This window comes from Dendrobates tinctorius, unplaced genomic scaffold (genome assembly GCF_039654945.1).
Source record: "Dendrobates tinctorius isolate UK_male_01 unplaced genomic scaffold, ASM3965494v1 ptg000035l, whole genome shotgun sequence".
In the NCBI taxonomy this organism is placed as follows: Eukaryota; Metazoa; Chordata; class Amphibia; order Anura; family Dendrobatidae; genus Dendrobates; species Dendrobates tinctorius.
Genome location: NW_027361703.1, coordinates 21545522 through 21563126, shown reverse-complemented (window position 1 = coordinate 21563126; position 17605 = coordinate 21545522). Strand labels below are relative to the sequence as shown.

Below are 17605 nucleotides of genomic sequence, written 5' to 3'. Positions count from 1 at the left end.
CTCTATAATAAGGCAGATTGAGACACTGTGGACGCCGGCTGACCTGTGATCCGGCGGTATCCGTCTTTTAAGGCGTGCATAAAAACACGATCTGCTAGTGTTATGTGCACCTCTGAAAAGAAGGACTACAATGAACAGAGGCCAGTCGGAGTCCAGAGTAACTCTGCTGCCTCATTATAGTGAATGGATCCCTCATGTGTTTCATCTGAGTCACGTCACTCAGATTTAGATGGATATCCCAAAAGGAAGTGCTCAGCATACAGCGCCAGATAAATGTGATCCAAAATATTATGTAAGAGGTTCACAGTAAAAGCTTCAACTCAATCCACAAAAAAGCCCCAACTCAAGTCAGTCATCTGTTAACAGAAATATACAGTATGGCGCTTCCACATTACTGCTAGTACAAATGAGAGCATTATACTGCCTCTGTACAAATCCCTGGTTAGACTGCACATGGAGTACTGTGCACAGTTTTGGGCACCAGTGCTCAGGAAGGATATAATGGAACTAGAGCGAATACAAAGGAGGGCAACAAAATACAAGGGATGGGGGAACTACAATACCCAGAGAGATTAGCAAAATTAGGATTATTTAGTCTAGAAAAAAAAAAAAAGACGACTGAGGGGCGATCTAATAACCATGTATAAGTATAAAAGGGGACAATACAAATATCTCTCCGAGGATCTGTTTATACCAAGGAAGGTGGCGGTCACAAGGGGACATTCTCTGTGTCTGGAGGAGAGAAGGTTTTTCCACAATATAGAAGAGGATTCTTTACTGTTAGGCTACTTTCAGACTAGCGTTTCTGGGCACAGCGCAGGGCCGCCGTTGAGCCCCGCCCACAGCCGCGCCCCCTCCTATCATCTCCTCCAATTGCATGACTGTGCATGTGATCAGCGTACCCTATACTTAGCGTTGGGTGCGCTGGTCTGATTTTGCTGGCACTGCGCCCAGAGCACAAAAATGCAACACAGCGCGTATTTGTGCGCTGGGCGCAGCGCCAGCAAAATCAGACCAGCACACCCAACGCCAAGTATAGGGTACGCTGATCGCATGCACAGTCATGTGATCGGATGTGAAGATGACAGGAGGGGGGCGTTGCTTAGCGGTGGCTCTGCGCTGCGCCCAGAAATGCTTGTCTGAAACTAGCCTTACGGCAGTGAGACTCTGGAATTCCTTGCCTGAGGAGGTGGTGATGGTGAACTCAGTTGAGGGGTTCAAGAGAGGCCTGGATGTAGCAATGAGCAAAATGCGAGCCTGCCTAATTTACGGGTGCATATCTCCAAAAGCATGAGCTGGGCAAAGTTTACTGGTCACTACAATATACTTCTGAAAATTGCAAACTTAGGGTCAAATCAACATTTTAGTGGAAAACAAATAGTAATATTTAATTTACTTAGCCCATTGTTATAGAAGTTTGTGAATTTCCCGAGGGTTAAAAAATACAAGGTGAATTCCTTGAGAGGTATAGTTTACAAAATGGGATCACTTATAAATATTATGGGATCACTTGTGGGGTGTCTGCTGTTTTGTCATGTCAGGGGCTCTTCAAATGGGTTATGGTATCCGCAACCTACTCCAGCCAAAATAGGACTCATTCCCTTCCGAGCCCTGCCATGTGCCCAAGCAGTCATTTTCAAACAAATATGGGGTATCGGCGTACTCAGGAAAAATTGCACAACAAATTTTGTCATCCATCTTCTCCCGTTACCCTTGTGAAAATAAAAAAAATTGGGGCTAAAAACATTTTTGTGGGAAAAATGTGATTTTTATTTTCACAGCTCAACTTTATAAGATTCTTTGAAGACCTTGAGGGATCAAGGTGTTCATCACTCTTGTATTTAAATTCATTGAGGGGTCTAGTTTCCAAAATGGGGTCATTTATGGGGGGTTTCCACAGTTTAGGCACCTCAGGGGCTCTCCAAAAGTGACATGGCGTCCGCTATCGATTCCAGTCAATTTTGTATTCCAAAAATAATGGGGCATGTACCCTTCCGAGCTCTGCCGTGTGCCCAAACAGTAATTTTCCTCCACATATATGGTATTGGCATACTCAGAGGAAATTGCTCAACAATTATTTGGATCCAGCTTTTCTTGCTGCCCTTGATAAAGAAAAAAAAAAAGAAAAATTTGGAACTAAAGTAAATTTTTATGGCAAAAAGTTAAACGTTCATTTTTTCCTTCCACATTCCATTAATTCTTGTGAAGCACCTAAAAGGTTAATAAACTTCATGAATGTGATTTTGCACAACCTGAGGGGTGTAGTTTTTAGAATGGTGTGAATTTTGGCTATTTTCTGTCATATAGACACCTCAGACTCGCGTCAAATGTGAGTCGGTCCTAAAAAAAAAAAAAAAAAAAAAATTGTTTTGTAAATTTTATGTAAAAGTTAGAAATTGCTGATCAACCCTTCTGTAACTTCGTAAAAAAAAAAAAAAAAAAAAAAAGATTTAAAAAATGCTGATGTAAAGATGTTGTAAACGTCATTTATGAACTATTTTGTGAGACATAACTCTCTGGTTTAACGGCATAAAAACTAAGTGTTTGAAAATTGTGAAAATTCCAAATTTTCACCAAATATGCAATGCGAAAACAGGCTCTGGGGCAAAAAGGTTAATAATATACTGTAGTACATAAATACTACATTGCATTATCTCCCGTCAGTCATCCAATCAAGATCTCATTGGCTAAGAAATATGGTAGACAGGGAGGCCATTGTCAGGCCTCCCTCTCTTGTCATGGCAATTATTGGCACCCGACAATCACGTGGAAAGGTCTGTCAGATTCTTCAGTTGCTTCACTTGTGACTTTATAGTGATATTGCTAGCGACATCGCTGTGTCTGATACATACCTACGACCGGCTCCCCCGCTGGTTATCGCTACGTCCAGGACTGTATCTCGTCGTCAGCTTCCTGTGGCGCTTCCTGTGGAGAGACGAGCGACGAGCATGGAGCCAGGCGGGAGGACGCAGGATCACCTAGTGTGACAGGTTAGTAGCGAACTCCGTCCCCAGCTATGTTGCTGGTGAGATCTGCCTGTGTGGCAGCTCACTAGCGACCACTTAGCGATGTACCAGCGATCCTGACCGCGTCATATCGCTGGTCGGGATCGCTGGTGCATCGCTAAGTGCGACAGTACCTTTAGATTCAGACGACGTAGTTGTTCAACCAAATCCAGGAAATCACCTGCAATCGGGACATACTCTTGCGCCCATTTGTGAGAAGGGGTTAAAGAAAAGTGACATGCCGAATAAGCATTCTCACTGATTTTATCTGTGTACCCAGAGATGGTATTCTCTTTACAACGTGACTGGGGATACCAGTAAAAGCAGAGACACCTATCTGAACATGGGTATGCTACAGGTTGGCTTGGTGGGAGGTATATAATAGGGGAAATACAAAATATGCTTATTATTCATCAAGCACAGTGTATATAGTTAGTTCCATACATATTTGGACAGAGACAACGTTTTTCTAATTTTGGTTCTAGACATTACCACAATGAATTTTAAACAAAACAATTCAGATGCAGTTGAAGTTAAGACTTTCAGCTTTCATTTGAGGGTATCCACATTAAAATTGGATGAAGGGTTTAGGAGTTTCAGCTCCTTAACATTAAAATTCATTGTGGTAATGTAAAGAACCAAAATTAGAGAAATCATCTATTACAGTTTTAATGTATTTTGCTGTATTTTTTTATATATAAAAGTCACATAGAACCTGCTCTTGCATCAGTACGGCCTTTTTCTATTGTCAAAAACTGCAATGCCAGACACAGCCACTAGATAATATAGGGCAGTGTTCACACAATATGTTTGTGATGCATTTGCCCAGTTTTTTTGCAAACAAAAAAACGCATTGAGAATACATAGTGTGAACACAGCCTAATTTAGCTTTGTTTTTGTTTAATTAAATTAGAAACGCTTTCTTGCAGTATTGGAAACCTTTTAAGTCCCTAATGACGATTGGTGTACATGTATGGCGCCTGATGGTAGTGGATGACTGGAGCAGGTTTATGAGCTTAGCCTGCCCCATTCCCGGCAGATGATGGCTATCAGACCTCATCTGCCTCTAACAGCTGCGGGTAGAGCTGAGCTAATTTTATGCCATTTTTTCCACACCTGCCTAACAAAACTTCTGGAAGGCACTGTAAAACACGCATATACATTTTAAATACGGAAATAAAATGTTCCAGTATAGGACACAGTCATCCATGTATTTGAATAGGAAACAGACCATAACTGATGGTCATTCGTTAGGTCATCCGTTAGTAGATCTGACATTTAGCACTGCGCACACCCAGAACAAAAGATGGCAAAACAGAAAACAAAGCGACCATTAAAAAAAAAAAAATATCAGATCAGTTTGAAAAGATGGAACTTTGGTTTTCATTTTTTTTTGCTTAGTTTAATCAGATCGTTATACCACACAAAATAATAACATTTCCTATATGTCTACTTTACATCTGCATCATTTTTGACACATCAATTTTTGATTAGGAAGTTAGAAGAGTTCAAAGTTGATCAGCAATTTTTCATTTTTTTCTACAAAATTTACAAAACCATTTTCTTAGTGATCATATCACATTTAAAGTGACTTTAATAGGACTATATGACAGAAAATACCCTAAAGTGACACCATTCTAAAAACTGCACCCCTCAAAGTCCTCAAAACCACATTCAAGATATTTATTAACCCTTCAGGTGCTTCACAGGGATTAATGGAATGTGGAAAGTAAAAATTAACATTTTACTTTTTTCACAAAAATGTTACATTAGCCCCATTTTTTTACTTTCACAAGGGTAACATTTTCACAACAAATTTTGAGGTTAATATTTTTTCCACCTGAGTACACCAATATCCCATGTGTGGTGGAAAATTACTATTTGGGCATACGGCAGGGCTTGGATGGAAAGCAGCACCATTTAACTTTTTGAATGCAAAAATAGCTGGAAACTACAGCTCTCAAGGAATGTATATCGATGTGTGGTGAGCACCTTAAACCCTCAGGTGCTTCACAGAGGTTAATAATGTAGACCCGTGAAAATTAAAAAAAAAAAAATTCCCCACAAAAACGTACTTTTACCCTTTTTTTATTTTCACAAGGGTAACAGGAGAAAATTGAACCCAAGATTTTAGAGCAATTTCTCCTGAGTACGCCGATACCCAGCAAGTGGAGGAAAACTACCGTTTGGGCGCACAGCAGGGAAGGAGCGCCATTTGGCTTTTATAATGCAAAATTTGCTGTAATCATTAGTGGAAGTCATCTCGAGTTTGGAGAGGACCCTGATGTGAGGGATTCCCACTGTGTAGGTACAAGTGACCCCATTATGGAAATTTATCTATCTAGATGTGTGGTGAGCACCTTGAACTTATAGGTGCTTCATAGAAGTTTATAATGATGGGCTGTAAAATGTTTTTAGTCTTTACAAGGATAACAGAGCAAAATGGACCCTAATATTTGTTGTGCAGTTTCTCTTCAGTATGCAGATACATCATATGTGGGGGAAGGAACATGAGGGACCGGGGGTTGGCAGAGGTACCAGAGGGGGGTTTGGTCATTTCTCTCTCTTCTGACATTAAAATCCTTCCCTGTCCATGTTCTCTCCTAAAGAGATTTTCGGACTATTGGAGGGAGCGCTATACCCTTAAACTGAAAAAAAAAAAACTTTAAAAATCTTGTTCCCTACTGCACAGAAGAAACAGCACAGAAACTTCTTTACTGCCAAGCATGACAGCAATAACACGTGACAGTAAAAAATAGGAGGAGAAGAAGGACACGGCTTGCTTTCTGAGTCACACACAAGATTTCTTTACATATTTCTCAAATCTAACTGTCAAAATAGCACCGAGGAAAAGAAGATAAAAGGGATCTGTCAGCAGGCTTTTGCTATTTAATCTGAGAGAAGAAAGATTTAAGGGCAGAAACCCTCATTAGAGTGACGCATCATTTACTGGGCTGTATGTTGCAGCTTCAATAACATCAGTGCTATATCAGCAGGAGGTCACTAGAGGACTAGTTGTGTTCTGCCATGTAGTCCTTCTGCTGTGTAACACTGCCCCCACCACTGATCAGTAGTGGTCTCCTAATGTACAGTGTACACAGAAAGTTGCTCATCAGCGGCATGGTTGGGGTTATAAAGACCTCAACAGAGAAAACAGTGATTTTATCAAAATTACACCAAGCAGATCAATAAGTGACACATTGCTGGAATCAGGGTATCTGTTCCTACATTGTGCTCCTCTCAGAATACAAAATAAAAACCTGCTGAGAGTTTCTCTTTAAATTAGAAAGTGCTGGGATAATTTTTGGTTCCATTTTTTTCCGCAATTTCTGTGCTTACTGTTATTTTTCCCCATTCCCATCACATCCTTCTACTTGTTAGCCTACATTCACATATGCGTATGAAATGTACATATGCTTACCTATTTTTTATCAGATGGCATAAGGACCCATAGAGTATCAGATCTATTCACATATCCGTGAAAATCATGGAATTGAGAGGGAGATCCATGAGGCTCAGAGTATGTCCTATCTTGAGCCGATTAAAATAATAAAGAAATCAGACAGCACACTCGCACTGATATGTGAATGTAGCATTAGTGCTCATTCAGACGTGATTTTTTTTTTTTGTAGGTGAAAAAAAGATCCAAGTGTCATCAGTGTTTCTTATCAGAGTTTCATCAGTTTGGTCAGCGGGTCGGTTCTAACCATCAGAGTTTGACGAAACTCTGATGTAAGAACCGACACCCTGACCAAATCTCTGATGGTAAAAACCGACACCGTAACCAAACTCTGATGGTAAGAACAGATACCCTGACCAAATTCTGATGGTAAGAACCGACACCCTGACCAAATTCTGATGGTAAGAACCGACACCCTGACCAAATTCTGATGGTAAGAACCGACACCCTGACCAAATTCTGATGGTAAGAACCGACACCCTGACCAAATTCTGATGGTAAGAACCGACACCCTGACCAAATTCTGATGGTAAGAACTGACACCCTGACCAAATCTCTGATGGTAAGAACTGACACCGTAACCAAACTCTGATGGTAAGAACAGATACCATCAGAGTTTGGTCATGGTATCTGTTCTTACCATCAGAATTTGGTCAGGATATCTGTTCTTGCCATCAGAGTTTGGTTACGGTGTCGGTTTTTACCATCAGAGATTTGGTCAGGGTGTCGGTTCTTACCATCAGAATTAGGTCAGGGTGTCGGTTCTTACCATCAGAGTATCTGTTCTTACCATCAGTTTGGTCAGTGTAAGAACAGATACCGTGACCAAATTCTGATGGTAAGAACCGACACCCTGACCAAATTCGATAGTAAAAACCGACATCGTAACCAAACTCTGATGGCAAGAACAGATACTCTGACCAAATTCTGATGGTAACAACAGACACCCTGACCACATCTCTGATGGCAAGAACCGACACATAGTTTGGCCAGTTTGTCGATTTTTACCATCAGAGTTTGGTCAGAGTTTTATCAGTTTTTCCTCAGATGAAACTATGAACTGATTAAGGTTTCTCAAGCTTCTCCTATGGAACAGTGAGTGAAAAATGTCAGTGAATGAAAAAAAAAAAAAAAAAAAAAGGAGCACAAGAATAGAATCTAAGAGGAGAACGATTTTTTCACGGACCCATATACTTGAATGTGTCGAGTGTGATCCAAGACTCTTATTAAAAGTCAGACATATTTCTGTGATTTTGAGCTGATCATTTGGTCCCCAAAAACACATGAGTGTGTGTAGACTGTAAAAGGTAAGTTCATGCCATGATTCCCACGCATACAACTTGTGCGAGAAACTCTGATGTTTGAATGAGTCCTTAGTCTTAGCTGGACCATCGGTTGTGTAAATATAAAAAGGGATACTATCTTCAGGCTTTATACCAAAACTAATTCTGATTACATTCACACCATGTTTTAGAGAAATGTATTGTTGAATTGCTATGCAAATGAGCAAGTGCAATGGGCGGGCACTGCACATACAAAACTCCTGCCTCTGTGCCACAAATTGTCTCCGCTAAGTGTGGTGCAAGAACAGCATGTGTTCAAATAGATAAGTAATGGCCATTCTAGAACTTTAACATAATACCCTTTTTTGCTTTAAGTTTCCAATTCTGGACAACCTTTATAGGATAGTGAAATTGCAGCCCTCCTGTAAATGAGTCAGTATTGGATGTTGTGATATGCAACTTGACATCTTGGTAAAAATGGAACATTCTAGCAGATGTGGAAAGTGTTTTGTACAGCTGGAAATATTCTGAGCACAAAATCAAAAGGACCAATATCATATTGCACACACAATCTCCAATGTACGTGCTGCAAAAAATATAAACACAATATTTTATTCAGGCTTGAGAAAATGTAGAGAGGATATTTTTTAAGCCAAAATGCAATCCGTTTATTCCGAGAATGTGACAAGCAGAGAATTCCTTAGAAGCTTGCAGCTACAAGTTTCACAACATGGTAAATTAGGTTTGCACACTTAACCGGATTGTCACTCGATTCATGCGCCAAACCACGGACAGCATGAGCCAGATCCTTTCCGATGTATCATAGAAAACAGCATCAAATAGCTGGCTGGGTACTATAGCAAGAACATAAGAAACCTCCCCGTCGGGGAATCGAACTCCGGTCTCCCGCATGACAGGCAGGGATACTCGCCACTATACTAAAGAGGATTGGACTTGTCCAGCGGTGCCCCAGAACGGCTTCTCCCCATACTGCTCTTGTTGATTGACAGGCACTTGTTTACATAGTGAGAGACCAGTCAATCACTTTGAGAAAAATATACCTGGCTGCCATCGTGCGGCGAGTCTCGGATACATGGTGCCTGTGGTTTGGGCAGCATGAATCATGTGACAGATCCCCTTTAATGTGAGATGTTGCTCTATAGAGCCAGCAAGTACCTCAAATAGCAGCTTTAAGGAGATTGCTTACATGCAGCATTTTCATTGAAGTCATATTTCTTAAGTGCACAATGTAGCCACAGGAATGCCATTACTCCTTTGACACTGTTGCTAAGCCCTTCTTAAAGCAATCTTTTGTTTTTGAGCTTCTATTTTTCCCAGAGGCCTACCATTTTTTATTTTTCCATCCTGGTTTTTTGCAGGAAGCGTTCTAGTTTCAAATGACCCCATTCATTTGTTTCTTCATTGCGCACAGTGTGGTAAAAATTAACTGGTCATCCAATTTTCGAGGTTAGTACGATCACAGCGATTCCAAGCATGCATATATATTATTTTATTCAAGGGGTAAAAAATAAAATTAATAGACTTGGACAAAAATGGTGCGAGTTGTCAATTTCTCCCACCCATAGCCGTTTAATTTTTCCATTGATGGAATATCTAGAAGCCGTTTTATTTAAACCATTTTAGGGTACGTTTTTGATCGCTTTTTACTGCAATTTTTATGGAGGGGCGACAATCCTCCTCACAGCAATTCGAGCACTTTAATGTTTTTCTCTTTACGGCACTTACAGTACAGGCTAAGTTCAATTTCTGTTAATTTTATATTAACAGATCTGGAAATACCAACCATGTATTTTTAATTCTTTCCATTTCTTAATAATAAACACTTTATGACATAAGACAAGCTGGTACGTCAACGTCGGGTTCCGTTCTTTGATGCGGGCTGAAGAACTGAGCCCGCATCTTTATTTGCAGATCATGGCTGTGTAATTTTGTCATCATTTGCCCCTAACAGCCTTTAGTGGAACGGCGCTCTGCCTGCAGCTGTTAACCTGATAAATACAGCTGTGAATCTGTAACAGCGGCATTTATTGCGCGCAACCGTGGGGCATGCTCTTCTACCTTCCTGATGCGATTGCAGGGTGCCAAAGCAGACTGCTGAAGAACCCGTGTATGACGTGACAGTACCCCTAGAAAACCCAGCTTATGACTGGTGTTGAACCAGTCACAGAAGAAGAAGTAAGCAGGCTCCTTGCATCTTCTCGCCCGACTACTTGCACCAGTGACCCATTTCCGTCACAGCTCCTTCAGTCCCTTTCCCCTGCTGTCACCCCTCACCTAACTAAAATATTTAACCTCTCTCTCTCTTCTGGTATTTTTCCCTTCTCATTTAAGCATGCCATCATACATCCACTACTTAAAAAACCATCCCTCGACCAAAACTGTGCCGCTAACTATAGACCTGTCTCTAATCTTCCCTTCATCTCTAAACTCCTGGAACGCCTGGTCCACTCCCGTCTTATCCGCTATCTCTCAGAAAACTCTCTTCTCGACCCTCTCCAATCCGGTTTCCGCTCTTTACACTCCACTGAAACTGCCCTCACTAAAGTCTCTAATGATCTGCTAACAGCTAAATCAAATGGTCACTACTCCATGCTAATTCTCTTGGATCTCTCTGCAGCATTCGACACTGTGGATCATCAGCTCCTCCTCACTATGCTCCGTTCTATTGGCCTCAAGGATACCGTTCTCTCCTGGTTCTCCTCCTATCTCTCCGACCGCTCCTTTACTGTATCTTTTGCCAGTTCCTCCTCCTCTCATCTTCCCCTTACTGTTGGGGTCCCCCAAGGATCGGTTCTAGGTCCCCTCCTCTTCTCCTTGTACACTGCCCCTATTGGTCAAACAATCAGTAGATTTGACTTCCAGTACCATCTCTATGCTGATGACACCCAATTATACGCTTCTTCTCCTGACATCACGCCAGCCTTTCTAGAAAACACTGGTGATTGTCTAAACGCTGTGTCTAATATCATGTCCTCACTATATCTGAAACTGAACCTGTCAAAGACTGAACTCCTGGTGTTTCCTCCCTCTACTAATGTACCTATACCCGACATTGCCATTTGTGTGTGTGGTTCCACTATTACTCCCCAGCAACAGGCCCGCTGTCTTGGGGTCATACTTGATTCCGAGCTTTCCTTTGCCCCCCACATTCGATCACTGGCTCGCTCTTGTCATCTGCACCTCAAAAACATTTCTAGAATTCGACCTTTTCTTACCTTTGACTCTGCAAAAACTCTTACTGTTTCTCTTATTCATTCTCGTCTCGACTATTGTAACTCTCTTCTAATCGGTCTCCCTCTTACCAAACTCTCCCCCCTCCAATCTGTCTTGAATGCTGCAGCCAGGATCATATTCCTCACCAATCGTTACACCGATGCCTCTACCTTGTGCCAGTCATTACACTGGCTACCCATCCACTCCAGAATTCAGTATAAACTTATTACCCTCACTCACAAAGCCCTCCATGGCTCAGCACCACCCTACATCTCCTCCCTTGTTTCAGTATACCACCCTACCCGCGCCCTCCGTTCTGCTGATGACCTGAGATTAGCATCCTCAATAGTCAGAACCTCCCACTCCCGTCTCCAAGACTTTACACGTGCCGCGCCAATTCTTTGGAATGCACTTCCCAGGTCAATACGATTAGTCCCCAATCCCCACAATTTTAAGCGTGTCCTGAAAACGCATTTATTCAGACTGGCCTACCACCCCAACACATTAACCTAATCTATCCCTGTGTGGCAGAGCCAAAAGTTTTACCATAACCAGGTTCCCCGCATCATGTTCCCACATGCTTTATGCCTCCATTAGCCCTCTGTGTCTGTACTGTTACACACTTAACATTATGGCTGGTCCATACAATCAGGGCAACTGTTACCACCCACCTTTCGTGTCTACCTCTTTCCTCATAGACTGTAAGCTTGCGAGCAGGGCCCTCTTTCCGCTTGGTATTTGTTATAATCTACTGTATGTGATTATTGTTATGCTGTAATGTCTATTGTCTGTACAAATCCCCTCTGAAATGTAAAGTGCTGCGGAATATGTCGGCGCTATAAAAATAAAATTTATTATTATTATTATTATTATTATTGATAGCAGACCGTGATTTTTGCTATATATAGTAGTACTGTGGTATTGCTTTGTATAGCACCAGCGATCAGACGATTCAAGCCCCCAAAAACAACTGCAAAATATGACAAAATCTGAAAATAAAATACATTTGAAAAATTATATAAATACTCTATATGGACATAGCATCGCTGTGTCCATAAAAGTCAAATCTATCAAATATTAAATTAATTAACCCGACTGGTAAATGCTGCAATAAGAAAAAAATTCAAACTGCAAGAATTGCGTTTCTTCTGATGCTGAAACACCTGAAAAAAATTTCTATAAACAGAAAATCAAAACACTATCTTCCCCAAGATGGCATTAGTATAAATGTCAGCCCAGGGTAGAAAAAGTAAGCTGTCACACAGCCCCATCGACTGAAAATTGTATTACTGCTCAAGTAAAAAAACAACTATGAGTGTCTAGTATTACCATATCCCCCCCCCCCCAAATGTGGGGGGAAAGCCACTGTTTGGGCGCATGGCAGGGCTCAGAAGGGAGGAAGCACCGTTTGACTTTTATGAACGCAAAACTGGCTGGTATCAATGGCGGGCGCCATGTTGCGTTTGGAGAACCCCACATACGAGGTATCGGTGGTACTCAGGAGAAAATGCACAACAAATTTTGAGGTCCATTTTCTCCTGATACCCTTAAGAAAATAAAAAAACGTTTGGTTCCAAAGTAAAGTTTTTGTGGAAAAAGTAAAAATGTTCATTTTTTCCCTCCACACTGCTCTAGCTCTCGTGAAGCACCTGCAGGGTTAATAAACTTCTTGAATGTAGTTTTGAGCACCTTGAGGGGTACAGTTTTAAGAATGGTGTCAATTTTGGGTATTTTCTATCATACAGACTCCTCAAACGCACTTCAAATGTGATGTGGTTACTAAAAAAAAATGGTTTTGTAAATTTTGTTGGAAAAATGAGAAAATCGCTAGTCAACTTTTAACCCTTATAACATCCTAACAAAAAAAAGAAAATGGATGTTTCTAAAATTGTGCTGATGTAAAGTAGACATGTGAAATGTTATTTATTAAGTATTTTGTGTGATATGAGGGCACAAAAATTAAAAGTTTGAAAAATGCAAAATTTTCAACATTTTTGCCAAATTTCTGGGTTTTTTCATAAATAAACGCAAGTCATTTCAAAGAAATTTACCACTAACATGAAGTACAATATGTCACAAAAAAAAAAAAAAAAAAAACAGTGGGATCGCTCAACCGTTCCAGAGCTATAACCTCATAAAGTGACAGTGGTCAGAATTGTAAAAATTGGCCTGGTCATTAACTAGCAAATTGGCTCTGTCACTAAGGGGTAAACGCACGGTCTACCCCTTAGTGACAGAGCCAATTTGCTATTTGTAGGAAGTAATTCCAGAATGGAATAGCAATTTCATAGTTTTTATTTTACGTGTTCCATGCTTGCACAAAAACCTTTTTCAAAAAACAAACTACATGGCACAATCAGTATAACAGGGAGAGGGCCCAGTAAATCACATGTGCAAAAGGGGAACTGACGAGCACTGCTGCGGCATTCCTGAGACTTGTAGTACGAAACCTGGATCAGGACATATAGGTGCCTTGCCACAGAGTAAAATGCTGGATCCTGAACAGGGAAAAAAGTGGCAAAATGGCACTCGCCACCCTTTAATATCCTTTATTGGTTAAAACATGCAGATGAACATGGAGTGGAAAAAGTCTGGCACTTTTCCACTACTTGTTCATCTGCATATTTTAACCAATAAAGGATATTAAAGGGTGGCGAGTGCCATTTTGCCACTTTTTTCCCTGTTCAGGATCCATAAACGTGAGAGGGTTTTCTTTGTTTCTTGTTTTTTTATAACTCCCTCTCCCTGTTATATTGACTGTGCTATGTAAAGGAGTTTGGTTTTCAAAAAAGGGCTTGGTGCAAGAATGAAAAACGCAAAAAAAAAAAAACCTACGAAATTGCTATTCCACTCTGGAAGCGCTTCCTTCATACAGCAGTGCGGTCTACTCTGAAACGTCAACCTCGCTTTTCTACTAGTCTCATTTCACTTGCAGTACATAATGGATCAATCATGGATCTGCATCCTGACAGCCTTTGGGAGCGGTAGTGTGAGGTCACAAGGAGGCCTTTACAAGGTAACATCACACCGTTCCTACTCCAGAATTAGGCAGAGGGGTGGCATAATGTAAACCAGACCCCTCTAGTTTTCAGTCCAGGTACACCCAGTGTTATATTAATTTGGTCATGGAATCAGTAGTATGGCCTTGCCTCTAAAGTGTCCCAAGAGACGTTTTCAATAGGACAATGCCAGGCTGCATGTGGCTTGTGTTACTATGAGCAGTCTACGTGACCTAAACATGCTACCATGGCCTGCAGTATGTGTCCCATGGCACACAATTGGGACTCAGTTACTCGGGAACTACCAAGGGAGCTCCAAGCAGAAGATCTTGGGATCTGCCTACCCAAGTGCATTCAGCATGGCAGAATATTCCTTTGACAACCATTAATAACCTCACTGATGATATTTAAAAGCATTTAATAATATAATAATTTTTATTTATATAGCTCCAACATATTCCGCAGCGCTTTACAGTTTAACAGTTTCAAAACACAAGTCATAAGTAACAACGTTAACAATACAATAATTAAAGCAAAATGAGACGACCCTGCTCGTGAGAGCTTACAATCTACAATGAGGTGAGGGAGATACAAAGAACAGCATGTATTTCTACACATGGGCCCCATACTTAACATTGATTAAATCGAGATGTTTCAAAATGCGTTTTCTATTTTTTTTAATGTTTTGGAGTGTATAAACTGCAAAATTAATACATTACACTATATAGTTAATTTGATGCTCTACTATGAAGCCCACCCACATGACGGGCTTCACAAAAGGACGAGGATGGGAGCCAAAGGGGCCTTTAGCAGGCCACCGGCTGCCACGACAATCCATCGGCACCCCACAATAGCACCATCTAGGCCTCTTTCACAGTTCAGTCTGTTGACATCAGTTCCAATCCGTCAAAGTGTGAAAAAACGAATCCGTTGCAGATTTGCAACAAACGGATGCAAAGGATCCGTTTTTTGGACGGATCTGCTGCAGCCGCCAGTGTATGAAATTTAAAGGAACAGAACTCTGGAAAAGGAGAGAGAGAGAGAGAGAGAGAGAGAGAGAGAGAGAGAGAGAGAAAGAGAGAAAGAGAGAAAGAGAGAAAGAGAGAAAGAGAGAGAAAGAGAGAAAGAGAGAAAGAGAGAAAGAGAGAGAGAGAAAGAGAGAAAGAGAGAAAGAGAGAGAGAGAAAGAGAGAAAGAGAGAAAGAGAGAAAGAGAGAAAGAGAGAGTGAAAGAGAAAGAGAAAGAAAGAAAGAGAAAAAGAGAGAGAGAAAGAAAAAGAGAGAGAGAAAGAAAAAGAGAGAAAGAAAAAGAGAGAGAAAGAAAAAGAGAGAAAGAAAAAGAGAGAGAAAGAAAAAGAGAGAAAGAAAAAGACAGAGAGAAAGAAAAAGTGAAAGAAAAAGAGAGAGAAAGAGAAAAAGTGAAAGAAAAAGAGAGAAAGAGAGAGAAAGAGAAAAAGAGAGAGAAAGAGAAAAAGAGAGAGAAAGAGAAAAAGAGAGAGAAAGAGAAAAAGAGAGAGAAAGAGAAAAAGAGAGAGAAAGAGAAAAAGAGAGAGAAAGAGAAAAAGAGAGAGAAAGAGAAAAAGAGAGAGAAAGAATTTTTCGGTGCCAGAGGAGCTTTTGGGGTTAAATGAAATGAATGGAACTTCTTCCGAGCATGCTCAGTATAAGAAAGCAGAATCCGTTATTGGATTCTGTCATTTGATGGTTTGCAATGGATCCGTTGCCTATAGGCGTCCATTATAGCACATGGCGGACATTGACGGATCCGTCGCTATCCAACTTTTTAACGCAGACAAAAAACATTTCAATGTCCGTCCACTCCAGACAGCGGATGCCAAAATTATGACGGATACGTAAAAAAAAACGGATGTCACGGATGACCATCCATCACTAATTTAAGTCTATGGGAAAAAACAGACACCGCAAAAAAAAAAAAAAAAAAAGAATGGCAGATCCGTTTTTTTTCTAAAAACGGCGGATTTCACCTGACGTCAAAAGACTGAAATGTGAAAGAGGCCTTGCCACTGTCAGTCGCTGCTGTTATAGGGACATGCTGGCTGAATATCAGAGCCAGCATCTCCTGAGCCCTCTCCAAACATTATCAAATGTCAGAAAGTGGTTCAAGTTTTCTTCTCGCTTCCTGTTAAAGTACAAAACTGGTTTCTGTAACTGGATATGTAAAATTTGGAATTGCCCCAGCTTTTTCACTAGAGGCTCTCCAGTCTGGCAGGAGTCAAACACAGATGGGAGTTGATATACAGTAATGGCTATGCACAAACACTGAAGCTTTAAAATTGCTTCTTGGAATTAAGAGAAATAAGGAGAAAGTATTGAGAACCTCAGCATGTGATGCCATCTGCAAAAAAAGCCAATAAAAGTTTTTAAGCTTTATAAAACAAACGTAATTTACAAAAGCACAGAAGAGCCAGAGGAGTTTATAGGGGGCTGCTGCCAATTCTACGCCACATTCACAATGTGATTGGATTCAATACAAGTACTCCATGTATACTAAATACTAAACCAAGAAATGCTTGCTTCTGAAGCAAAAAGCGTTTTATACGGGACAAAAATCCTGTTCCAGTCAACTTTACGCCACGTTCACGCGCTCAGTATTTTACATCAGTATTTTGCAAGCCAAAACCAGGAGAGGAAGAGTATAATAGAAACCAGTCACCACTTCTGTATTATCACCCGCTACTGGTTTGGGCTTAGAAATACTGATCAAATACTCAACGTGTGAACGTGGCCTAGTAACGCTGACAGATCATTGTAGGGTTGGGGATGGGGCTGAGCCCAGGGGTGGAGCATGTCATTCCTGGTTTTCGATTGCAGAAAGAATTTAGATTCTGCAGCAATTAACATTAAAACAAGACACAGGATTGTGAAAATAATGAGAATAGTCATAGCGGATCTCCCTGGAAACATAGTTCTCTATTTATTGTAATGTAGGAAATGATAGGATTAAAGAGAAATGTATTATTTCTCAGATTTAATTTATATAATTTATTTTCTTCGATTAGTATGTTTTTTTTTCAAATATTTATGCGTGTGACTGAAAATACTAGCCAGTTACAGAAGTGCCCACTCACAATTTCTTGAATTATGGTTAAGGACTAGAGTTCCCCAGTAGTGATGAGCGAGTATACTCGTTGCTTGCGTTTCCCTGAGCTTGCTCAGGTGCTCTCCGAGTATTCTGATGTGCTCGGAGATTTAGTTTTCGTCACCTCAGCTGCATGATTTGCGACTGCTGGACAAGCTGAATACATGTGGGAATTCCCTAATAAACAGGCATTCCCACATGTAATCAGCCTGTTGCAAATCATGCAGCTGAGACGACGAAAACAATCTCCGAGCACGCCAAAATATTCGGAGGACACCGGAGCATGCTCGGGGAAACGCAAGCAACAAGAGTACTCACTCATCACTATTCCTCAGATTTAAGTTTAGTTTAATTACCTTCCTCTGGTCCAGCACTCAGTGTCTGCCGCTGCTTCTGGTGTCTGTTATTGTCTGCAGCGCTAACGTCACGCTGACAGTGGTGCAGCCGATAAGCTCAGCCCTAGCTGACATTACGTCAGTCCTGCAGACAAGACCAGACAAGGGGAGCAGCTGTGGACACCCATCGC

The 17605-nt window shown here is 40.9% G+C and overlaps 1 protein-coding gene across 4 annotated transcripts in view; it reads right to left on the bottom strand.

Moving 5' to 3' along the window:
- Positions 1 to 17605, bottom strand: part of MDFIC (MyoD family inhibitor domain containing) — a 298050-nt gene that overhangs the window by 41739 nt on the left and 238706 nt on the right. The window lies entirely within an intron of this gene.